Genomic DNA, 18,470 nt, shown 5'->3' on the forward strand with positions numbered 1-18,470 from the left:
GGTAAGGGTCTCCGTAGTGCAGTTGCGTTCGTTCTCGACTCACACTCGGGAATCAAGGGTTCGAATCACGGGTGGGAAATAAATGGTTGGGCACGTTTACTTTCACCTAATGTACCTGTTCACCCAGCAGTAAATAGGTTCCCCGGGAGTTCACCATTGACACGTATGACAATGCAATGAACAGGGGCGCCATAGGCACAATCAGTGAACACTGTATAAACATCAGAGGTCCACGGTTGTTCAACGTCCTCCCAGCGAGCATAAGAAATATTGCCGGAACAACCGTGGACATTTTCAAGAGAAAACTAATTTTCTTCAAGAAGTGCCGGACCAACCGGCCTGTGGTGGATATGTGGGCCTGCGGACCGCTTCAAGGGACAGCCTGGTGGACAAAGCTCTCACAAGTCAAGCCTGGCCTCGGGCCGGGCTTGGGGAGTAGAAGAACTCCCAGAACCCCATCAAGCAGGTATCATACTCTATGTAAAGTCTTGGAGAATCCATTGCGCCACATCTTGATTGATTGAGGCTGATTGACCTCTTCAATCAACCTATCCTCTCGAATAACGTTTTGTCCTAGGAGTGATGGGGAAGGGGATGCAAAAAGCTTAAGACAGGACAGCGATACAAGCCAACTTTGCCGAATTATTCCCAAGATATTCTCCCTCGCCTTGATAGCTTAAATTAATCGATCTTGAAAAACCAATGTTGTTGAGTTTTTTACTACATTACCGTTTCAAGTGCATTGTGAGTTAGGATATCTCATTAATCCTATGTATGAATTGTTATGGGGGTTTAGAGGTGAGGATATTAGTATTGTTGAGAATGGTGATTGGTTCTGTATAATAGATATTATTATGATTTCAGTGAGCATTAGAGTATGACAACTAGGTGTACTGGGGGGGTAAACTGGGGTATACTCTGAGCGTTCTGAGGTGAACTAGGGGTAAACTAAGAAGTGACTGGATTTCTTGGTTGTTATGGAAATTGTCAGATTGGGTTTGGGTTTGGTGTTGATTGTTGCGAAAGATTTTCAATATTAGATTCCTAACTGGGAATCAATAACTAAGAATTGTAAACGTTTTTGCAACACTACTAAAAACGTGTCCAATTTTTTTATGTCAGCCAAATTTTCAGCACGTTTCTATGGCTGCTTTACATGACTTTTGTCTCTCGAGTGTATACTTATAACATTCGAAACGCTAAACTAAATTCAGAAATGTTGCTGGACCGCACTGTAAACATTGACCAAATGGCCGGGTGACGTCACGTGCTGCCTCTTCACTCTCCAACCAACCCGCACCTAAACATTAAACCAATGTTACCGCGTGACGTCACCTGCAGTTCCAATGTAAACAAAAACAATACCACGTGGTCATACGACATCAACCCAAATTCAATATACAAACTAAATTGTTTAGTGACATCTGGTTGACTTCAATCAATTTAGGCCTAGGCGCACACAAAGCCTAGCATTGCCATTATAATAGAAAACTTACGCCCTAGTGAGTAAAAGTAACTCTTAGTGCTAAAACCATTAACATAATTCACTTACGCTACCCGTCTTTTCGAGTACTAAAAGTACAACGTCACAAAAATTATGTACTAAATTACTAAACCACCGAGGACCCACGCATATAGCCAACAGCCTGCCCATTTAGCGAGGCGCTGTGATTTATAAATGTATAATAAAAACTAAATTTATCAAATAAAAATGATAATAATTTACAATTTATAATAATTTTAAATTTAAAAATTATAATAATTTATAATTATAATAAAAACTATATAAAAATTTATAATAAAAACTATTTATAATAATTTTTTTTATAAAAAAAACTAAATAAAAGCAGTCTAACTACGCTGTATTATTCGAGAGGACAAGTTGTACCTAGAAATCTATCTCTAAGTGCGAAAAGTGTTGCGGGAATGTTTTACTAATATTTCAACCGAAAGGCAGGATGGAAACATCGCGTCCCTCAAGGAGGAGAAACGGACCAGTGTCCAACAGGTATTTCGAGTGGGGTCTAAGACCTGGGAAAAATATGTGCCCTTCTTCGTCATCATGATAAACAAACCTAAGCTATCCTAACTCAACCTAACCTACCTTATCTTATCTCAGTATAACCTAACCTATTATCTACCGAACCTAACTTAAGTGAAAGTAAGATATCGTATTATGTGCTCTATATATGGCGCCGGCAAGGTGTGTGACGTCACTGTGACGTAAAAGTGGCCATGTTGCTACAGGTTTTAGACCCTTACCGGCTATTTCCGGAGAAAGAGAAAGTGTTTATGTGTGAGAAAACCCATCGAGGCCTCTGAGCGACGTAGTAGCCAGCATCATCGGGTCAAGACACGAAAGGCCCCGGGTTCGATTCCCGCTGCAGGACACACGACGTTTGGGCACTTTACCTGATGCCTCTGTTCACCTAGCAGTAAATAAGCGGGTGCTGTGGATTGGTTGCTTCCTGATTCTTGACAACAGAAAACCCATTTTGATAACTACATATTCTCATCATTGATTAATTCGTTTTGTCGGTGACAGGAAGCCTGTCAATATATACTTTAGGCTTGTATCGAGGTCATCCCAAATTCAGCTGCTGACCCCGCCACCTCCCCCGGAAGCAACCACACAACAGTTCCCCACCTCCCGAGGAACTAGGTGAACAGTCACATTAGGTGACAAGAAACGCGCCTATAACCATTTCAGTCCCACCCGGGGAATCGAACCCGGGATCTCCGAGTGTGAGTCGAAATCAAAACCAAGTGTACCACCACGAGACGATCAGTTGACAATGTTTTCCTTACCTGATCAACCAGGCTGTGACTCATACGTCAGGCTGCGAGCAGCCGCGTCTAACATCCTGGTTGATCAGTCCAGCAACCAGGAGGCCTGGTCGACGACCGGGCCGCAGGAACGCTAAGCCCCGGAAGCACCTCAAGGTAACCTCAAGGTAACTACACATCATCGCCAAAAAAACTCTCACACCTCAACAAAGCCTATCTACACCAAAGAGTAGCAGAAGGTTCGCCCTCTGCACTTTGGTATCTTCAGGCAACCAAATTAGAAAGGATAAATAACGCAAAAAGAATCCACAGTTTTCCTTGTCTGTTACCCAGCGGTCACGTCTTGAGCTCTTCTTCTCAGCAACGAAAGGGAGTAAATTCTTGTCTAAGATAATCAATCATTTGAGCAACGGTGTTCTGATACCAGATTCCTCCTGCAGTGCATAGCAATGGCTTTCACCCCCTCGGCGGCCTCCTTGCATGCTAATCATGCAGCCCATCCTCCTATTTTGGTAGTACTTATAGTAACGACGAGGGCCATAGTATGCTATACTATACCGACGTACAACGAAATTAGAACGTAGAAATCTGAATTATTGAGTTGGACAAACCGGAAAACTATTTGTTTTACTTGTGTTGCTTTGACAAACTAAACTAACCTATCCTAACCTCCCTAGGCCTAATACACGATATCCGAGGCCTAATATAGTACATATGTGTACTATACTAGGGCCTAGGAATATGTACGTATGTGTTTTAGCTTCATTTATTTTAAAAGAATTCCTTACTAGTCAGTATACTACTATCTAAAAGCTAAGAACGTATAAATTCTGGCTATTATTATTATTTTTTTTTTGAGATATATACAAGAGTTGTTACATTCTTGTACAGCCACTAGTACGCGTAGCGTTTCGGGCAGGTCCCTGGAATACGATCCCCGCCGCGAAGAATCGTTGTTACAACCAAGTACCCATTTTACTGTTGAGTTAAAGAGGCTACAGTTAAGGATTTGCGCCCAGTAATTCCTCCCCGGCCAGGATACGAACCCATGACAAAGCGCTCACGGAACGACCGTCACAATAGGTACTACCTAAACAAGAGGATGGGTTGAAACACACCTTGCACCACCCTTCCGAGAACTCCTCCTCGGAAAATTCCTGTTCTGGGCATTTCCAAGGAACCTCACGCTGCAGTGCCCAAGCCGTTCTTGCACTCGCAAATACAAAGATACTTCGCACGTTCTTGTACTAAACGGTCAAACTAAACACAATCCCAACAACAACAAACAACCCTTCTCTACGAAAACATTCACAACAAGAAAACAACCCACACTATACGTCTTAAAAATTACACATTTAGACAAAAAAATCGTGAAACTTTCAAGTATGCGGAAACTTTTCCCCCGCTGCCGCTACCTCTCTCTCGTCCTCCCCATCCCTCCCTCCTCCCCTGAAGGTAAGTAACAGGGAACCAGTTTCTTTTCCCTCGTTGACCCACGGGAATAGCCCTAAGTGGGCGGGGCTACTGGCAGCAGCTGGGGCCCCCATCGCGGTATATAAGGCCCGGTACCCGGTCTAGCTGCTACAGTCAATGAGAAGTATCATCTCTTTCAACATGAAGTTTGTGAGTACACAGCCCCCTTAAAACTTATCCCGGTATAATCTTCCTCATATTACTCATTACTCACCTCACGGACACTTAAACCTACTCATTCAATAGTGTTCAAACCGTGTCCTTCAGCTGTGCTTCTGATAACATTTCATGGTTACAAAATATTTGTATTTACACAGTGATAATAATGTAGATGTCTATACTAAGCTGTGACTCGTGGTATCAGCTCTCAGGTATACATGTCTGTGTATATATATATATATATATATATATATATATATATATATATATATATATATATATATATATATATATATATATATATATAAATATATATATATATATATATATATATATAAATATATATATATATATATATAAATATAAATATATATATATATATATATATATATATATATATATATATATATATATATATATATATATAAATATATATATATATATATATATATATATAAATATATATATATATATATATATAAATATATATATATATATATATATATATATATATATATATATATATATATATATATATATATATATATATATATATATATATGTCGTACCTAGTAGCCAGAACTCACTTTTTGGCCTACTATGCAAGGCCCGATTTGCCTAATAAGCCAAGTTTTCCTGAATTAATATATTTTTTCTAATTTTTTTCTTATGAAATGATAAAGCTACCCATTTCATTATGTATGAGGTCAATTTTTTTTATTGGAGTTAAAATTAACGTAGATATATGACCGAACCTAACCAACCCTACCTAACCTAACCTAACCTATCTTTATAGGTTAGGTTTGGTTAGGTAGCCGAAAAAGTTAGGTTAGGTTAGGTAGGTTAGGTAGTCGAAAAACAATTAATTCATGAAAACTTGGCTTATTAGGCAAAACGGGCCTTGAATAGTAGGCTCAGAAGTGCGTTCTGGCTACTAGGTACGACATATATATAAATATATATATATATATATATATATATATATATATATATATATATATATATATATATATATATATATTGTAAATACAGCAATACACATTCAACAACTACAGTTGCAAATGCATCGGTCACATTAGACTAAAACTGTAGTCTTTATAGTATATTATGTAATTATATAAATTATATAGTGGGAAGAGTTGATAGGCGTCATTCGACCTTAGTGTGACACTTAAGTTACTGGCTAAGCATAGTTCACCATCCTGGCGCGACATTGTTCACCATCTTTCAGATCCGTACCAGTAATCTTTCTTTATCAGATCTAGACATTTAACATTATAGTGAGTGTTGATCATGGAGGGAGTTTGAGCAGGTATATTGTTGAGGCAGACTCCTAGTTTGTTTATGTACGAGATGAAATAGCTTGCCGTCAGTACAATGATTCAAAACAGTTCTTATTTGGCATTTGAACTGCAATAGTAATTTTTTCTGATATAGCATATGTGATATCACAGGGAATTAACTAGGAGTTGTTCACCGATATGGTAATACTGCTTGCTCTATAAAGGGTATATACAACAGCCCCCCCCCCCCCTCTGGAGGTATACACCTAGATATATATACCAACTTTGGCTTCATTCTACTGTGCTCTGATGAAGGCGAATTAGCCGAAAACGCGTTAAGCATTCTCTATTTTTCACATGGGGTTATTCTGCATATATACCAACATGCAAGAATTAACGTACAAGTGCAGAACAGAAATTTCCTGTTACTAAAGTATACTGTAATATTGACGATATCTGCGTATCTGTCTCGATAGATTGAGTGGGTTATCTTGAGATGATTTCGGGGCTTTTTAGTGTCCCCGCGGCCCGGTCCTCGACCAGGCCTCCACCCCCAGGAAGCAGCCCGTGACAGCTGACTAATACCCAGGTACCTATTTTACTGCTAGGTAACAGGGGCATAGGGTGAAAGAAACTCTGCCCATTGTTTCTCTCCGGCGCCCGGGATCGAACCCGGGACCACAGGATCATAAGTCCAGTGTGCTGTCCGCTCGGCCGACCGGCTCCCGTGGCTGGCTGGCTAATCTGCGTATCTTCCAGACCCAGCAATTAAAATAAAGATATCGCAATCGCTAATTTGTAAATGCTGAAATCTACACGAGCTCGCGAAAATAGTATATGCAACGCATTTCAAAGAAAACGTTTGCAAAAAGGCTAAAAAAAAAGTTTCAATCTATATAATGCCTTTTTTTCCATAGAATTAATGCCGGAAAAAAAGACCAGATTGACAAAAAAATATTAAGAGCATTCTGACCTTAAGAGTTTGCTACAAGGAACCAAAGGTTTTTTGTGTGGCAAAGAGCCAATGACCAAGAAGTGGGCGGAGCCAGAGGGCGAGCGGAACTATGGAACCCGGGTATATAAGGAGCTGCGCCTTGTCCCTCCTACACACACTCAACAAGAAGCCGTCAACGCTAACTCTCCTCCTTCAACATGAAGTTTGTGAGTTCAAACTTTTTATCTTTTAGGATTCTTCCTTTTGTGTAAAGGGATATAGGTACACTGAGAGGTGTTCCACAGCTGCTCAAGTACACTGAGAGGTGTTCCACATCTGCTCAAGTGTGTGTACACTGAGAGGTGTTCCACAACTGCTCAAGTGTGTGTACACTGAGAGGTGTTCCACAACTGCTCAAGTGTGTGTACACTGAGAGGTGTTCCACATCTGCTCAAGTGTGTGTACACTGAGAGGTGTTCTACAATTGCTCAAGTGTATGTACACTGAGAGGTGTTCCACAACTGCTTAAGTGTGTGTACACTGAGAGGTGTTCCACAACTGCTCAATGTAGGTGAACAGAGGTATCAGATGAGATGAAACGTCACCCAAACTCTTCTATTTTACTTAGGGATTGAACCCGGAACCTTTCGAGTGTGACTAACTGCGCCGACCACTACGCCACAGGACCCCCATGGTACCCAATCACTTGGATTAGTCTGTATATACAGCGACAGCCGCGCTTCTTGCAAATTGGCTGTTCGATTCCCAGAGGTCCAAGTGGTTGAGCACCGTTCCTCTCCTCCGTCCAGTCCCTGATTCTTGCCAAGGGCAATAGTCACAATGGGTCAGTGCTCCCTCCACATAATTATCTTATCGATTCCGAAAAATATATATGTTTTTACGGTATTGGTGCAGAGAGAGTTCGCTCCTGAAGTTCTCCTCTCTGGCCTTCAGGTAAGACAGCGTTGGTTAAGCACCAAACTGTCCTTCAGGCTGTCGTGGCCAAACCTGTTCCATGAGTGTTTTTGTAATAGATGCACAGAGGATCCGCTTCACCTAGAAGTGCGCTGCCACTTATGTTGTGCTGGCTCTTAAGATTGTACTACTCTTTGTGTGGCTCGCAAGATTAGCTTTCAAGACGATGCCATTGTGATCCATCGCCAGGTCGCAATGGCATCGCCGTTGTGTGAGGTGTGTGTGTGTGTGTGTGTGTGTGTGTGTGTGTGTGTGTGTGTGTGTGTGTGTGTGTGTGTGTGTGTGTGTGTGTGTGTGTGTGTATATATATATATATATATGTGTGTGTGTGTATATATATATATGTCGTACCTAGTAGCCAGAACGCACTTCTCGGCCTAATATGTGTCGGGGTTTACTCGGGTGAGCAACAGTACACTCAAGGTCACTCACCGTAGCCCTGCGGGTCTTCACTCTATCCTCGCGGCGCCACTGTACGCCAGGAGAGTATCCCAGTCAATCCCAACCGGCCTCTGATCGAGAAGGAGTGGGAACACAACTTGTTCACTTAACTGTTGTATGCCCGCCCCGTCATAGGGCTCTACTACTAACCACAAGGTCGCCAACTGGTGTTTTCGGTGTCCAGTAACACGTCAGTGGTTTTGTTGAATTGTGGTAACAGTGGCAAGGTCACACTCAATAGATCTGATATCAGGCAGGTATTCACTTCTATCACTCTGTTTTCAGGTATTACATAGCCACAAGAAATATGGAGGGGATGATATAAACACCAATGTATTTTGTATTTTACTTAAAACTCATTCAAAGACATCACAAGATTATATTAATAAACAAACAGCTGTTTCAGGCGGGAGTCGCTGGTTCCCACACATATAATATGAACCAATCAAGCCGGCAACACTCCCCCTCTCGTCAATGTCAAAATCAGCTGGGCGATTACCCCCCCCCCCCCCCCCACGCGAATGTTGTTTATATGTTTTCCTGGCGTCACGTCATCACTCTGTTTCTTTAAGTTCTCAAAGATCACTAGAAGATCGAACACACAATATTTGCGACAATAGCACGTAAATACTTCGCTACACTGATCTTGGGCTCAATCAAACATTTCTATATTAAAGGTGACAATAATTCACTGTCATGGTATTACACACTGCCCTTCATTTAATGATAACGGAAGCACGTATATATCACTGGAGTTCTCAGTAATTCCTTTCGTGGGCGATAACACAATTAATCACTGCACACATGAATGATTGTTCAATACACGAGCATAGACATATATATGTATATGGATGAGTCATAGACATTTATCATGATAATAACATAGTTACTGGGCACATAGCCTAACTCCCAAATACTGGCGTAATGATATATATATATCCTCTCACTATATGATCACATTAAAGTCTCATGAAAGACGTTGTCAACACAGTAAATTCATCAATTACTCCGGGTGCCTGTACACACCAATAATAGTAATAAACCCCGTGGGTACTCTATGTAGTACCACTCTGCACACTGGTGCCTTACTGTGACATAGGTGAGCCTTGCTCACGACATACAAAATACTCAGACTAAATAATATAGCTGACTAAAGGGGAATTTGGGAGGGAAACTAGAATCACCTACTTCCACCTATCCTCTGATGAGAGTTGAGTTGCAGCTCCTGGTCCTGGCTCCTGCCTTGTGTAGGGAACGCCCCCACACACACTCTGTCGTGTCCTCCAGGAACTCAATCAACGTCCCACCATACGCGCGTCGTCTCCGTGCCTTTTCACTGCAGGTCCGTGCTCCTCCACGACTTCTTGTAGGGTTGGAGTCGGTCTCCCGGCCGTCGACTTCTCCCAGCTACGGCTGCCCGCCTACGTCTCGGCTGCAGTCGTTCGGATTCCCGAATAGTTTTCTTCTTCCACTGCTTCCCAGTGGCTCGGTTCAGCCACTACGCCGTCACAAACGGGTGAACTGCCTCAGACATCGCATATGTCACTGCACAGACTTCACTTCTTCTTGCACAGTACCTGTCCTGGAGCACTTGTTGCTCAATATCCCGTCGATTCCCTCTCTGGTCCAACACATGAACGAAGGAAGACCTCACAGAGTACTGGCAGACTTCGGGTGACGCGTAAAATCCACGGGAGCGGGAAACAACTGTCAAACTGACAGGACCATTCTTCGCACGTCCAACCACCTTGACGTGTCGTGTCAGACTGCTTCCCTCACGGAGGATTGGTTCAGCAACTACGTCATCACTGTGGAGCTATCAGCCGTCGCATACGTCGCTGCCTAGACTCCACTCTTGCACAACACCTGTTCCTGGAGCACTTGTTGCTCAATATCCCGTCAATTCCTTCTTCGGTTCAACACATGAACGAAGGAAGACCCCACAGGTGTTGGCAGACCACGGGTGATGCGTAAGTCATCCAGAGACGGGGTAAACTGTCCAACTGACAGGACCCCCCAGCGCACGTCCGACCTCCTTGACGTGCTGTCTTAGACTGATGGCGCCAACGCAGCGCGATGAACGGACCCCCCTTCCTTCGTGACGTCATATTCGCCACGGGAGGTTTTCATTGGCTCCCTGTGCCACGTCGCTGTCGGTGACCAATCTGGAGTCACTGACGTCACACAGTTTTGGCGGGAAAACAGAAGAGCCAGCGCCATATTGGCTTCCTAAAGGGCCTAAACCACAGCCCAAAATACTCTTCTTTTATAAATTTCTCGGCACTCCGAGAACACTACATTCTCCCACATATACCAAACTGATGCCTGCGACGTAGAGAACGCTCGGGTAAAGTGGACATGACTCTTACTGCAGGCGTGGAAGAAATATAAGGGGGGGGGGGAACACCGTCACATATGCAAGGCCCGATTTGCCTAACAAGCCAAGTTTTCCTGAATTATTATATTTTCTCAAATTTTTTTCTTATGAAATGATAAAGCTACCCATTTCATTATGTATGAGGTCAATTTTTTTTATTGGAGTTAAAATTAACGTAGATATATGACCGAACCTAACAAACCCTACCTAACCTATCTTTATAGGTTAGGTTAGGTTAGGTAGCCGTAAAAGTTAGGTTAGGTTAGGTTAGGTAGGTTAGGTAGTCGAAAAACAATTAATTCATGAAAACTTGGCTTATTAGGCAAATCGGGCTTTGCATAGTAGGCTGAGAAGTGCATTCTGGCTACTAGGTACGACATATATATATATATATATATATATATATATATATATATATATATATATATATATATATATATATATATATATATATATATATATATGCAGAATAACCACATATGAAAAATAGAAAATGCTTAACGCGTTTTCGGCTAATTCGCCTTCATCAGAGCAAAGTAGAATTCATTCTACTTTGCTCTGATGAAGGCGAATTAGCCGAAAACGCGTTAAGCATTTTCTATTTTTCATATGTGGTTATTCTGCATACTTGGATCAGTGTTTTTGTGATCATTGTTGCATATATATATATATATATATATATATATATATATATATATATATATATATATATATATATATATATATATGTTTCATTGAATATGACCGCATATTCTGTATTTATTATTTTCTGGTTTAGGGCTTCTATCCCTCTAACTATTTTCTTAGCATCAGGGCTTAATTGAAATAGGAGTTCTCCAAAACTCATTTTCGTACTTTTAAGGTGAAGAAAAGAAGTGAATTACTATAGAGTGTATTACACTTATTTGTATAATTTGCACGACGTTTCGAACCTCCATGGTTCATTCTCAAGTGAACAGATCTTTACAATACTAGTTGATTTTATACCCGCATTAGGTCAGGTGATAATACAATGAAGGTGAAAACACGGGGGGATACATAAGGGATAAACATAGGGGCTGCAGAAGGCTTATTGGCCCATACGAGGCATCTCCTATCTAAACACAAAGATTAATCCGGTGTAATTGGCCTGTTATGTTGGACATTGTCTTCTGTGTTGGCATCGATATGTTCTTGTCTTGTCCTTACTCTCATGGTGGGTAGAGTAAATAGTTCCGTGATTTGGGTGTTCATGGTAGGTCGCTCTATTCTTATGTGAATTGCCTCAAGAATTTGTAATCTTCTTGAATCTTGGGTTTTGTCTATTATGCAAGTATTCTTGTTCAACATTTCTCTTGTTAGAGTAATGTCATGGGCTTGTCTCATGTGATTCCTAGGGGCACCAGATTGAAGATGGCATGTCAAACGCCTCGTCAGCTTGGTCGACGTCATACCTATGTACTTACATTGAAGGTTACATCCTTCGTGGGGGCAAGTGTACATGTATACAACGCTTGACTGCTGTAGAGGGTTCTCCGTCGGCTTCGGGCTGTTTTTGATAAGGAGTTCGGAAGTCTTCTTGGTTTTGTAGAATATTATCAGGTTTATGTTTTGGTTAGGAGTAGTGCTTTTTACTCCTTTACGGATTATTTCTTTCATTATTCTTTCCTCTTTTATATGTTCACTGTGCATGGTTGATTTGTAATATAATTTTATTGGGGGTGTTGTGGTTTCTGTTCTAGGTTCTGAATTATACCAACGGTCCAAGTGTCTTCTTATAGCAGCGTTTATTTCCGCGTTGCTATATCCGTTGTTCACCAATACCTGAGTTACTCTTTCAAACTCTCTACTCACGTTGCTCCATTCAGAGCAGTGGGTAAGCGCTCGACGAATAAAAGCATTGAGAACACTGGCTTTGTATCTTTGGGGGCACTCACTTCTACCGTTCAGGCATAATCCTATGTTGGTGGGCTTGGTATATACGTTGGTGCTTAAAGAGGTTCCTATTTTTGTTATTAGTACATCCAAGAATGGCAGACTGTTATTTTCACTATTTTCATGTGTAAATCGGAGTACTGACTCTCTCTCTAGGTGTCTTTTTAGGTCAATTAGTTCATCTGAGTCTTTTACTATTACGAATATGTCATCTACATAACGGCAGTATACAGTTGGTTTTTGTCTGCTACTGAAGACCCTATCTTCGATGGTTCCCATATAAAAATTAGCAAATAAAACTCCTAAGGGGGAGCCCATTGCTACTCCGTCTATTTGTAAATACATGTCTCCTTGTGGACTGATGAAAGGGGCTTCCTTTGTACATGCTTCGAGAAGACTTTTCAAGTGTGGCTCAGGTATGTCTAATTTGGGGGTGCTCTCGTCTCTGTATACTCTGTCCAGTATCATTCCTATGGTTGTGTCGACTGGGACGTTGGTAAAAAGGGATTCAACGTCCAGGGAAGCGATGATTCCATCGGGCTGGGTAGATTTGATCAATTCTAGGAAATCTGCTGATGATTGCAGACTAAACTTACTTGGAGTGTATGGAGTTAGGAGTTCATTGAGTTTCTTTGCCAGGTGATAAGTTGGGGTTGGTATTTGGCTGATTATAGGGCGTAGTGGGTTACCTGGTTTATGCGTCTTAACATTGCCGTAGGCATATCCTAAGCCATAGTCGCCTTGAAGTTTATTGAAATGCACACTACCTTTCTTTGCGTTGATTGCTGTAATTGTTTTGTTTACTTTCCGCTTAAGGTCTTCTACGGGGTTCCTCGTGATTCGTTGAAATTTGGAGTCGTCACTTAGGATGTCGCTAATTTTGTTCATGTATTCATGGGTAGGAATCAATACATATGCTGCTGTTTTGTCGGCTTTTCTTATTGTTACGTCTTTCAGATTTTTTAGTTGTTTCGCTGCTTCTTTGAGTCGTGGGGTTAAGATTGTAGATGAATATGTTCCTCGTTTTTTCCCTGCTTCTGCAAGTAGTTCAGCTTGAAGTGTGTCAGTGGTGATGACTTTTTTGTTGTCTTCTAGCTTATGGATATCGTCCAGAAGCATTTCGATTTCCAGGCGTTTTTGATGCATCTTTGGTTTAGATAAGAATTGACAATTTAGACCAAGATTTAAGAGGTCTCGTTGGTCCTGGGTAAGATCATAAGAAGTCAGGTTAAAGTAGCCATCTTTAGGACGAGGGATTTTTAGCTGTCCACCGTTTAGGGAATAGAGGGATAGTTATAGTTAGAGTTAGAGGGATAGAAGCCCTAAACCAGAAAATAATAAATACAGAATATGCGGTCATATTCAATGAAACATGTTTGAAAGAAAACCTGCTGCCAGTATACACCAATATAAACCCACATGACCCAGCAGTCCGCAATACAGAGTTTACCTATAGGTATAGGCAAGAGCTCATTCGGCATCAACTAAACAAGAAGAAGGAAGCCCTCCAAACCTTTATAGAGCAGGCGGAGCATCTGTTAAACAAATGGACCCAGTACGACATCCCTATCCAACTCAAGCAAACCATCAACAGTGAACTATTTAACCTGAAACAACAACATAAAACTCTTGTAGAAACAAAGACACTCCGTAAGTTAACATCCCTAAACGGTGGACAGCTAAAAATCCCTCGTCCTAAAGATGGCTACTTTAACCTGACTTCTTATGATCTTACCCAGGACCAACGAGACCTCTTAAATCTTGGTCTAAATTGTCAATTCTTATCTAAACCAAAGATGCATCAAAAACGCCTGGAAATCGAAATGCTTCTGGACGATATCCATAAGCTAGAAGACAACAAAAAAGTCATCACCACTGACACACTTCAAGCTGAACTACTTGCAGAAGCAGGGAAAAAACGAGGAACATATTCATCTACAATCTTAACCCCACGACTCAAAGAAGCAGCGAAACAACTAAAAAATCTGAAAGACGTAACAATAAGAAAAGCCGACAAAACAGCAGCATATGTATTGATTCCTACCCATGAATACATGAACAAAATTAGCGACATCCTAAGTGACGACTCCAAATTTCAACGAATCACGAGGAACCCCGTAGAAGACCTTAAGCGGAAAGTAAACAAAACAATTACAGCAATCAACGCAAAGAAAGGTAGTGTGCATTTCAATAAACTTCAAGGCGACTATGGCTTAGGATATGCCTACGGCAATGTTAAGACGCATAAACCAGGTAACCCACTACGCCCTATAATCAGCCAAATACCAACCCCAACTTATCACCTGGCAAAGAAACTCAATGAACTCCTAACTCCATACACTCCAAGTAAGTTTAGTCTGCAATCATCAGCAGATTTCCTAGAATTGATCAAATCTACCCAGCCCGATGGAATCATCGCTTCCCTGGACGTTGAATCCCTTTTTACCAACGTCCCAGTCGACACAACCATAGGAATGATACTGGACAGAGTATACAGAGACGAGAGCACCCCCAAATTAGACATACCTGAGCCACACTTGAAAAGTCTTCTCGAAGCATGTACAAAGGAAGCCCCTTTCATCAGTCCACAAGGAGACATGTATTTACAAATAGACGGAGTAGCAATGGGCTCCCCCTTAGGAGTTTTATTTGCTAATTTTTATATGGGAACCATCGAAGATAGGGTCTTCAGTAGCAGACAAAAACCAACTGTATACTGCCGTTATGTAGATGACATATTCGTAATAGTAAAAGACTCAGATGAACTAATTGACCTAAAAAGACACCTAGAGAGAGAGTCAGTACTCCGATTTACACATGAAAATAGTGAAAATAACAGTCTGCCATTCTTGGATGTACTAATAACAAAAACAGGAACCTCTTTAAGCACCAACGTATATACCAAGCCCACCAACATAGGATTATGCCTGAACGGTAGAAGTGAGTGCCCCCAAAGATACAAAGCCAGTGTTCTCAATGCTTTTATTCGTCGAGCGCTTACCCACTGCTCTGAATGGAGCAACGTGAGTAGAGAGTTTGAAAGAGTAACTCAGGTATTGGTGAACAACGGATATAGCAACGCGGAAATAAACGCTGCTATAAGAAGACACTTGGACCGTTGGTATAATTCAGAACCTAGAACAGAAACCACAACACCCCCAATAAAATTATATTACAAATCAACCATGCACAGTGAACATATAAAAGAGGAAAGAATAATGAAAGAAATAATCCGTAAAGGAGTAAAAAGCACTACTCCTAACCAAAACATAAACCTGATAATATTCTACAAAACCAAGAAGACTTCCGAACTCCTTATCAAAAACAGCCCGAAGCCGACGGAGAACCCTCTACAGCAGTCAAGCGTTGTATACATGTACACTTGCCCCCACGAAGGATGTAACCTTCAATGTAAGTACATAGGTATGACGTCGACCAAGCTGACGAGGCGTTTGACATGCCATCTTCAATCTGGTGCCCCTAGGAATCACATGAGACAAGCCCATGACATTACTCTAACAAGAGAAATGTTGAACAAGAATACTTGCATAATAGACAAAACCCAAGATTCAAGAAGATTACAAATTCTTGAGGCAATTCACATAAGAATAGAGCGACCTACCATGAACACCCAAATCACGGAACTATTTACTCTACCCACCATGAGAGTAAGGACAAGACAAGAACATATCGATGCCAACACAGAAGACAATGTCCAACATAACAGGCCAATTACACCGGATTAATCTTTGTGTTTAGATAGGAGATGCCTCGTATGGGCCAATAAGCCTTCTGCAGCCCCTATGTTTATCCCTTATGTATCCCCCCGTGTTTTCACCTTCATTGTATTATCACCTGACCTAATGCGGGTATAAAATCAACTAGTATTGTAAAGATCTGTTCACTTGAGAATGAACCATGGAGGTTCGAAACGTCGTGCAAATTATACAAATAAGTGTAATACACTCTATAGTAATTCACTTCTTTTCTTCACCTTAAAAGTACGAAAATGAGTTTTGGAGAACTCCTATTTCAATTAAGCCCTGATGCTAAGAAAATAGTTAGAGGGATAGAAGCCCTAAACCAGAAAATAATAAATACAGAATATGCGGTCATATTCAATGAAACATGTTTGAAAGAAAACCTGCTGCCAGTATACACCAATATATATATATATATATATATATATATATATATATATATATATATATATATATATATATATATATATATATATATATATATATATATATCGTCCAGCACACACACACTACAGTATTAGCTGGTGAGTACTCTCATGCAATCTGGTTTAAGAATTTCTTATAAATCCGTAAATAGTGTCTGGGACGGTATATATATGAGGGGCAAAAAGCAATACTCCACATTACAAGTTGCCACAATTTCATGACATTGTAGTCATAATCTAAACCTCTACTTTCACTGGCTTAAAACACCGCGGGGGACTTCCAAGGAGCGTCTTAGAAGGGCCTACAAGGAATATTCTTAGAACTAAGAATGAGGCACGGTCTTACAGGATCAGTTAAGAATGATGACAGGGCTTAAACCCGCTAATTTCCTGCATTTAATCAAAATCATGTTACAAAATATTATACTTAAAACACGCGCAAATAATTGATTTCTTCAATGTTTCAGTTGTGCCTTGTGGTGGTGGTGGCCCTGGCCGCCCTGATGGGGTCAGCCCGAGCTATGCCTGAACCCTACGCCCTGGCTGACCCTGACCCCGCGGCTGACCCACAATTTGGATTTGGTGGTAGATTTGGTGGCCGCTTTGGTAGCTTTGGTGGCGGCTCTGGTAGATTTGGTGGGGGCGGCTTTGGTGGATTTGGACACCGCGGCTTTGGACACCGCGGCTTTGGTCATCGCGGCGGTTTCGTCGGCTAACCTTCAACTGTACACCACCCTCGACCTTCTCACTAGCAATGGATCCTGACAGAAAAACGTATAACATCAAACCAATTTACGAATCCACGTTAGAATCCATCTGAATCCACCAAGCTAACAACCTAATACCAAGAACTACGACAACTTCGAGCCTCCAGCGCGGCAAGAGATCGCACTGGAGGGATTTTGGACAACCTTTACTGGCCCTATCATCCAGCTCTCAACCTCAGCCTCCACTACACTAGAGGAATCTTGAATCTCAAGATCAATAAACTTCTGATATCTAGGTATTGTCCAACTGATTCTTCAGACATTACTGTTACAAAAAAATGCTTGGGGAAAATAAATGTATTTTTCATATGTTGTTCTTTTATTCCATGTTCTATTGAAATATGCAGTTGTTTTATTCAGTGACAACATATGACTCCTTCAAATACAATTAAAATCTAAATTAACATAATGTGTTAATTATTTATGTTAATTTATTAAGTTAACATAAATAATTAACATGTTGGCCAGGAAGAATTTAAAGAATTGTCCTTCAAGTGGCTACTAGAATTCAACTCAAACGTGTATAAAGTAATCAAGCAGAGGGTTGAGAACAGGGGTCTGGACCCAAAGTGCTACATGGGGACTAGAAACCCTCGTGAAATGGTACAGAGAGAAAGAAAAAAATAGAGTTGGTGGTTGATATTACAGGGAACCTGTTACCAGAAGCCCCACAAAAACTGAATATCATCAGCTGCATATGAAAGGTTGGCTAATCTGAACTGCGTTTAGGAATAGGGAAAAATGAATCGTTCGTGACCTTGTATACCATTCATAGTCTAATTGAGGAATATATATAGCAACAGCGTGGAATCATTATAACTTTAATCGCAAAACGAAGCTAAAGAATGTTGACCAGACCACACACTAGAAGGAGACCGATTCGTTGGTCCCGGTCCAACCAGGCTCTTCGACGGCCCGGACCGATTCGTCGTCTGCCGCACTTAACACCTGGAGTCACACACGGGAGTTAGATTTTTTCCCAGTTTTCCGGTTAGATCGTCGGCCGAGGAGACGGTGGCTTGGCCCAGAGGTCACTGAACGTCGGCAGTCTTCCAGCAGGTTCTCTGTGTGGGGTAAGAGGCCCTGTGCTCGCCTGCCCTTGGAACTTCACGGATCTGCAAGCATCTGCCTCACAGCGTGTTCATTTGCCGTGAGGCACGGTAGTCGCCGGCCG

General features: G+C 41.3%; 1 long non-coding RNA gene across 1 annotated transcript; it reads left to right on the forward strand.

Moving 5' to 3' along the window:
- The first annotated feature begins 4,370 nt into the window (after window positions 1-4,370).
- LOC123770765 (uncharacterized) lies at window positions 4,371-17,605 on the forward strand. Its single transcript, XR_011223066.1, has 3 exons — window positions 4,371-4,410; window positions 6,620-6,863; window positions 16,997-17,605. It is a non-coding gene; the product is annotated as an uncharacterized lncRNA (long non-coding RNA).
- Window positions 17,606-18,470: the final 865 nt, after the last annotated feature.

This window comes from Procambarus clarkii, chromosome 56 (assembly GCF_040958095.1).
Source record: "Procambarus clarkii isolate CNS0578487 chromosome 56, FALCON_Pclarkii_2.0, whole genome shotgun sequence".
Lineage (NCBI taxonomy): Eukaryota > Metazoa > Arthropoda > Malacostraca > Decapoda > Cambaridae > Procambarus > Procambarus clarkii.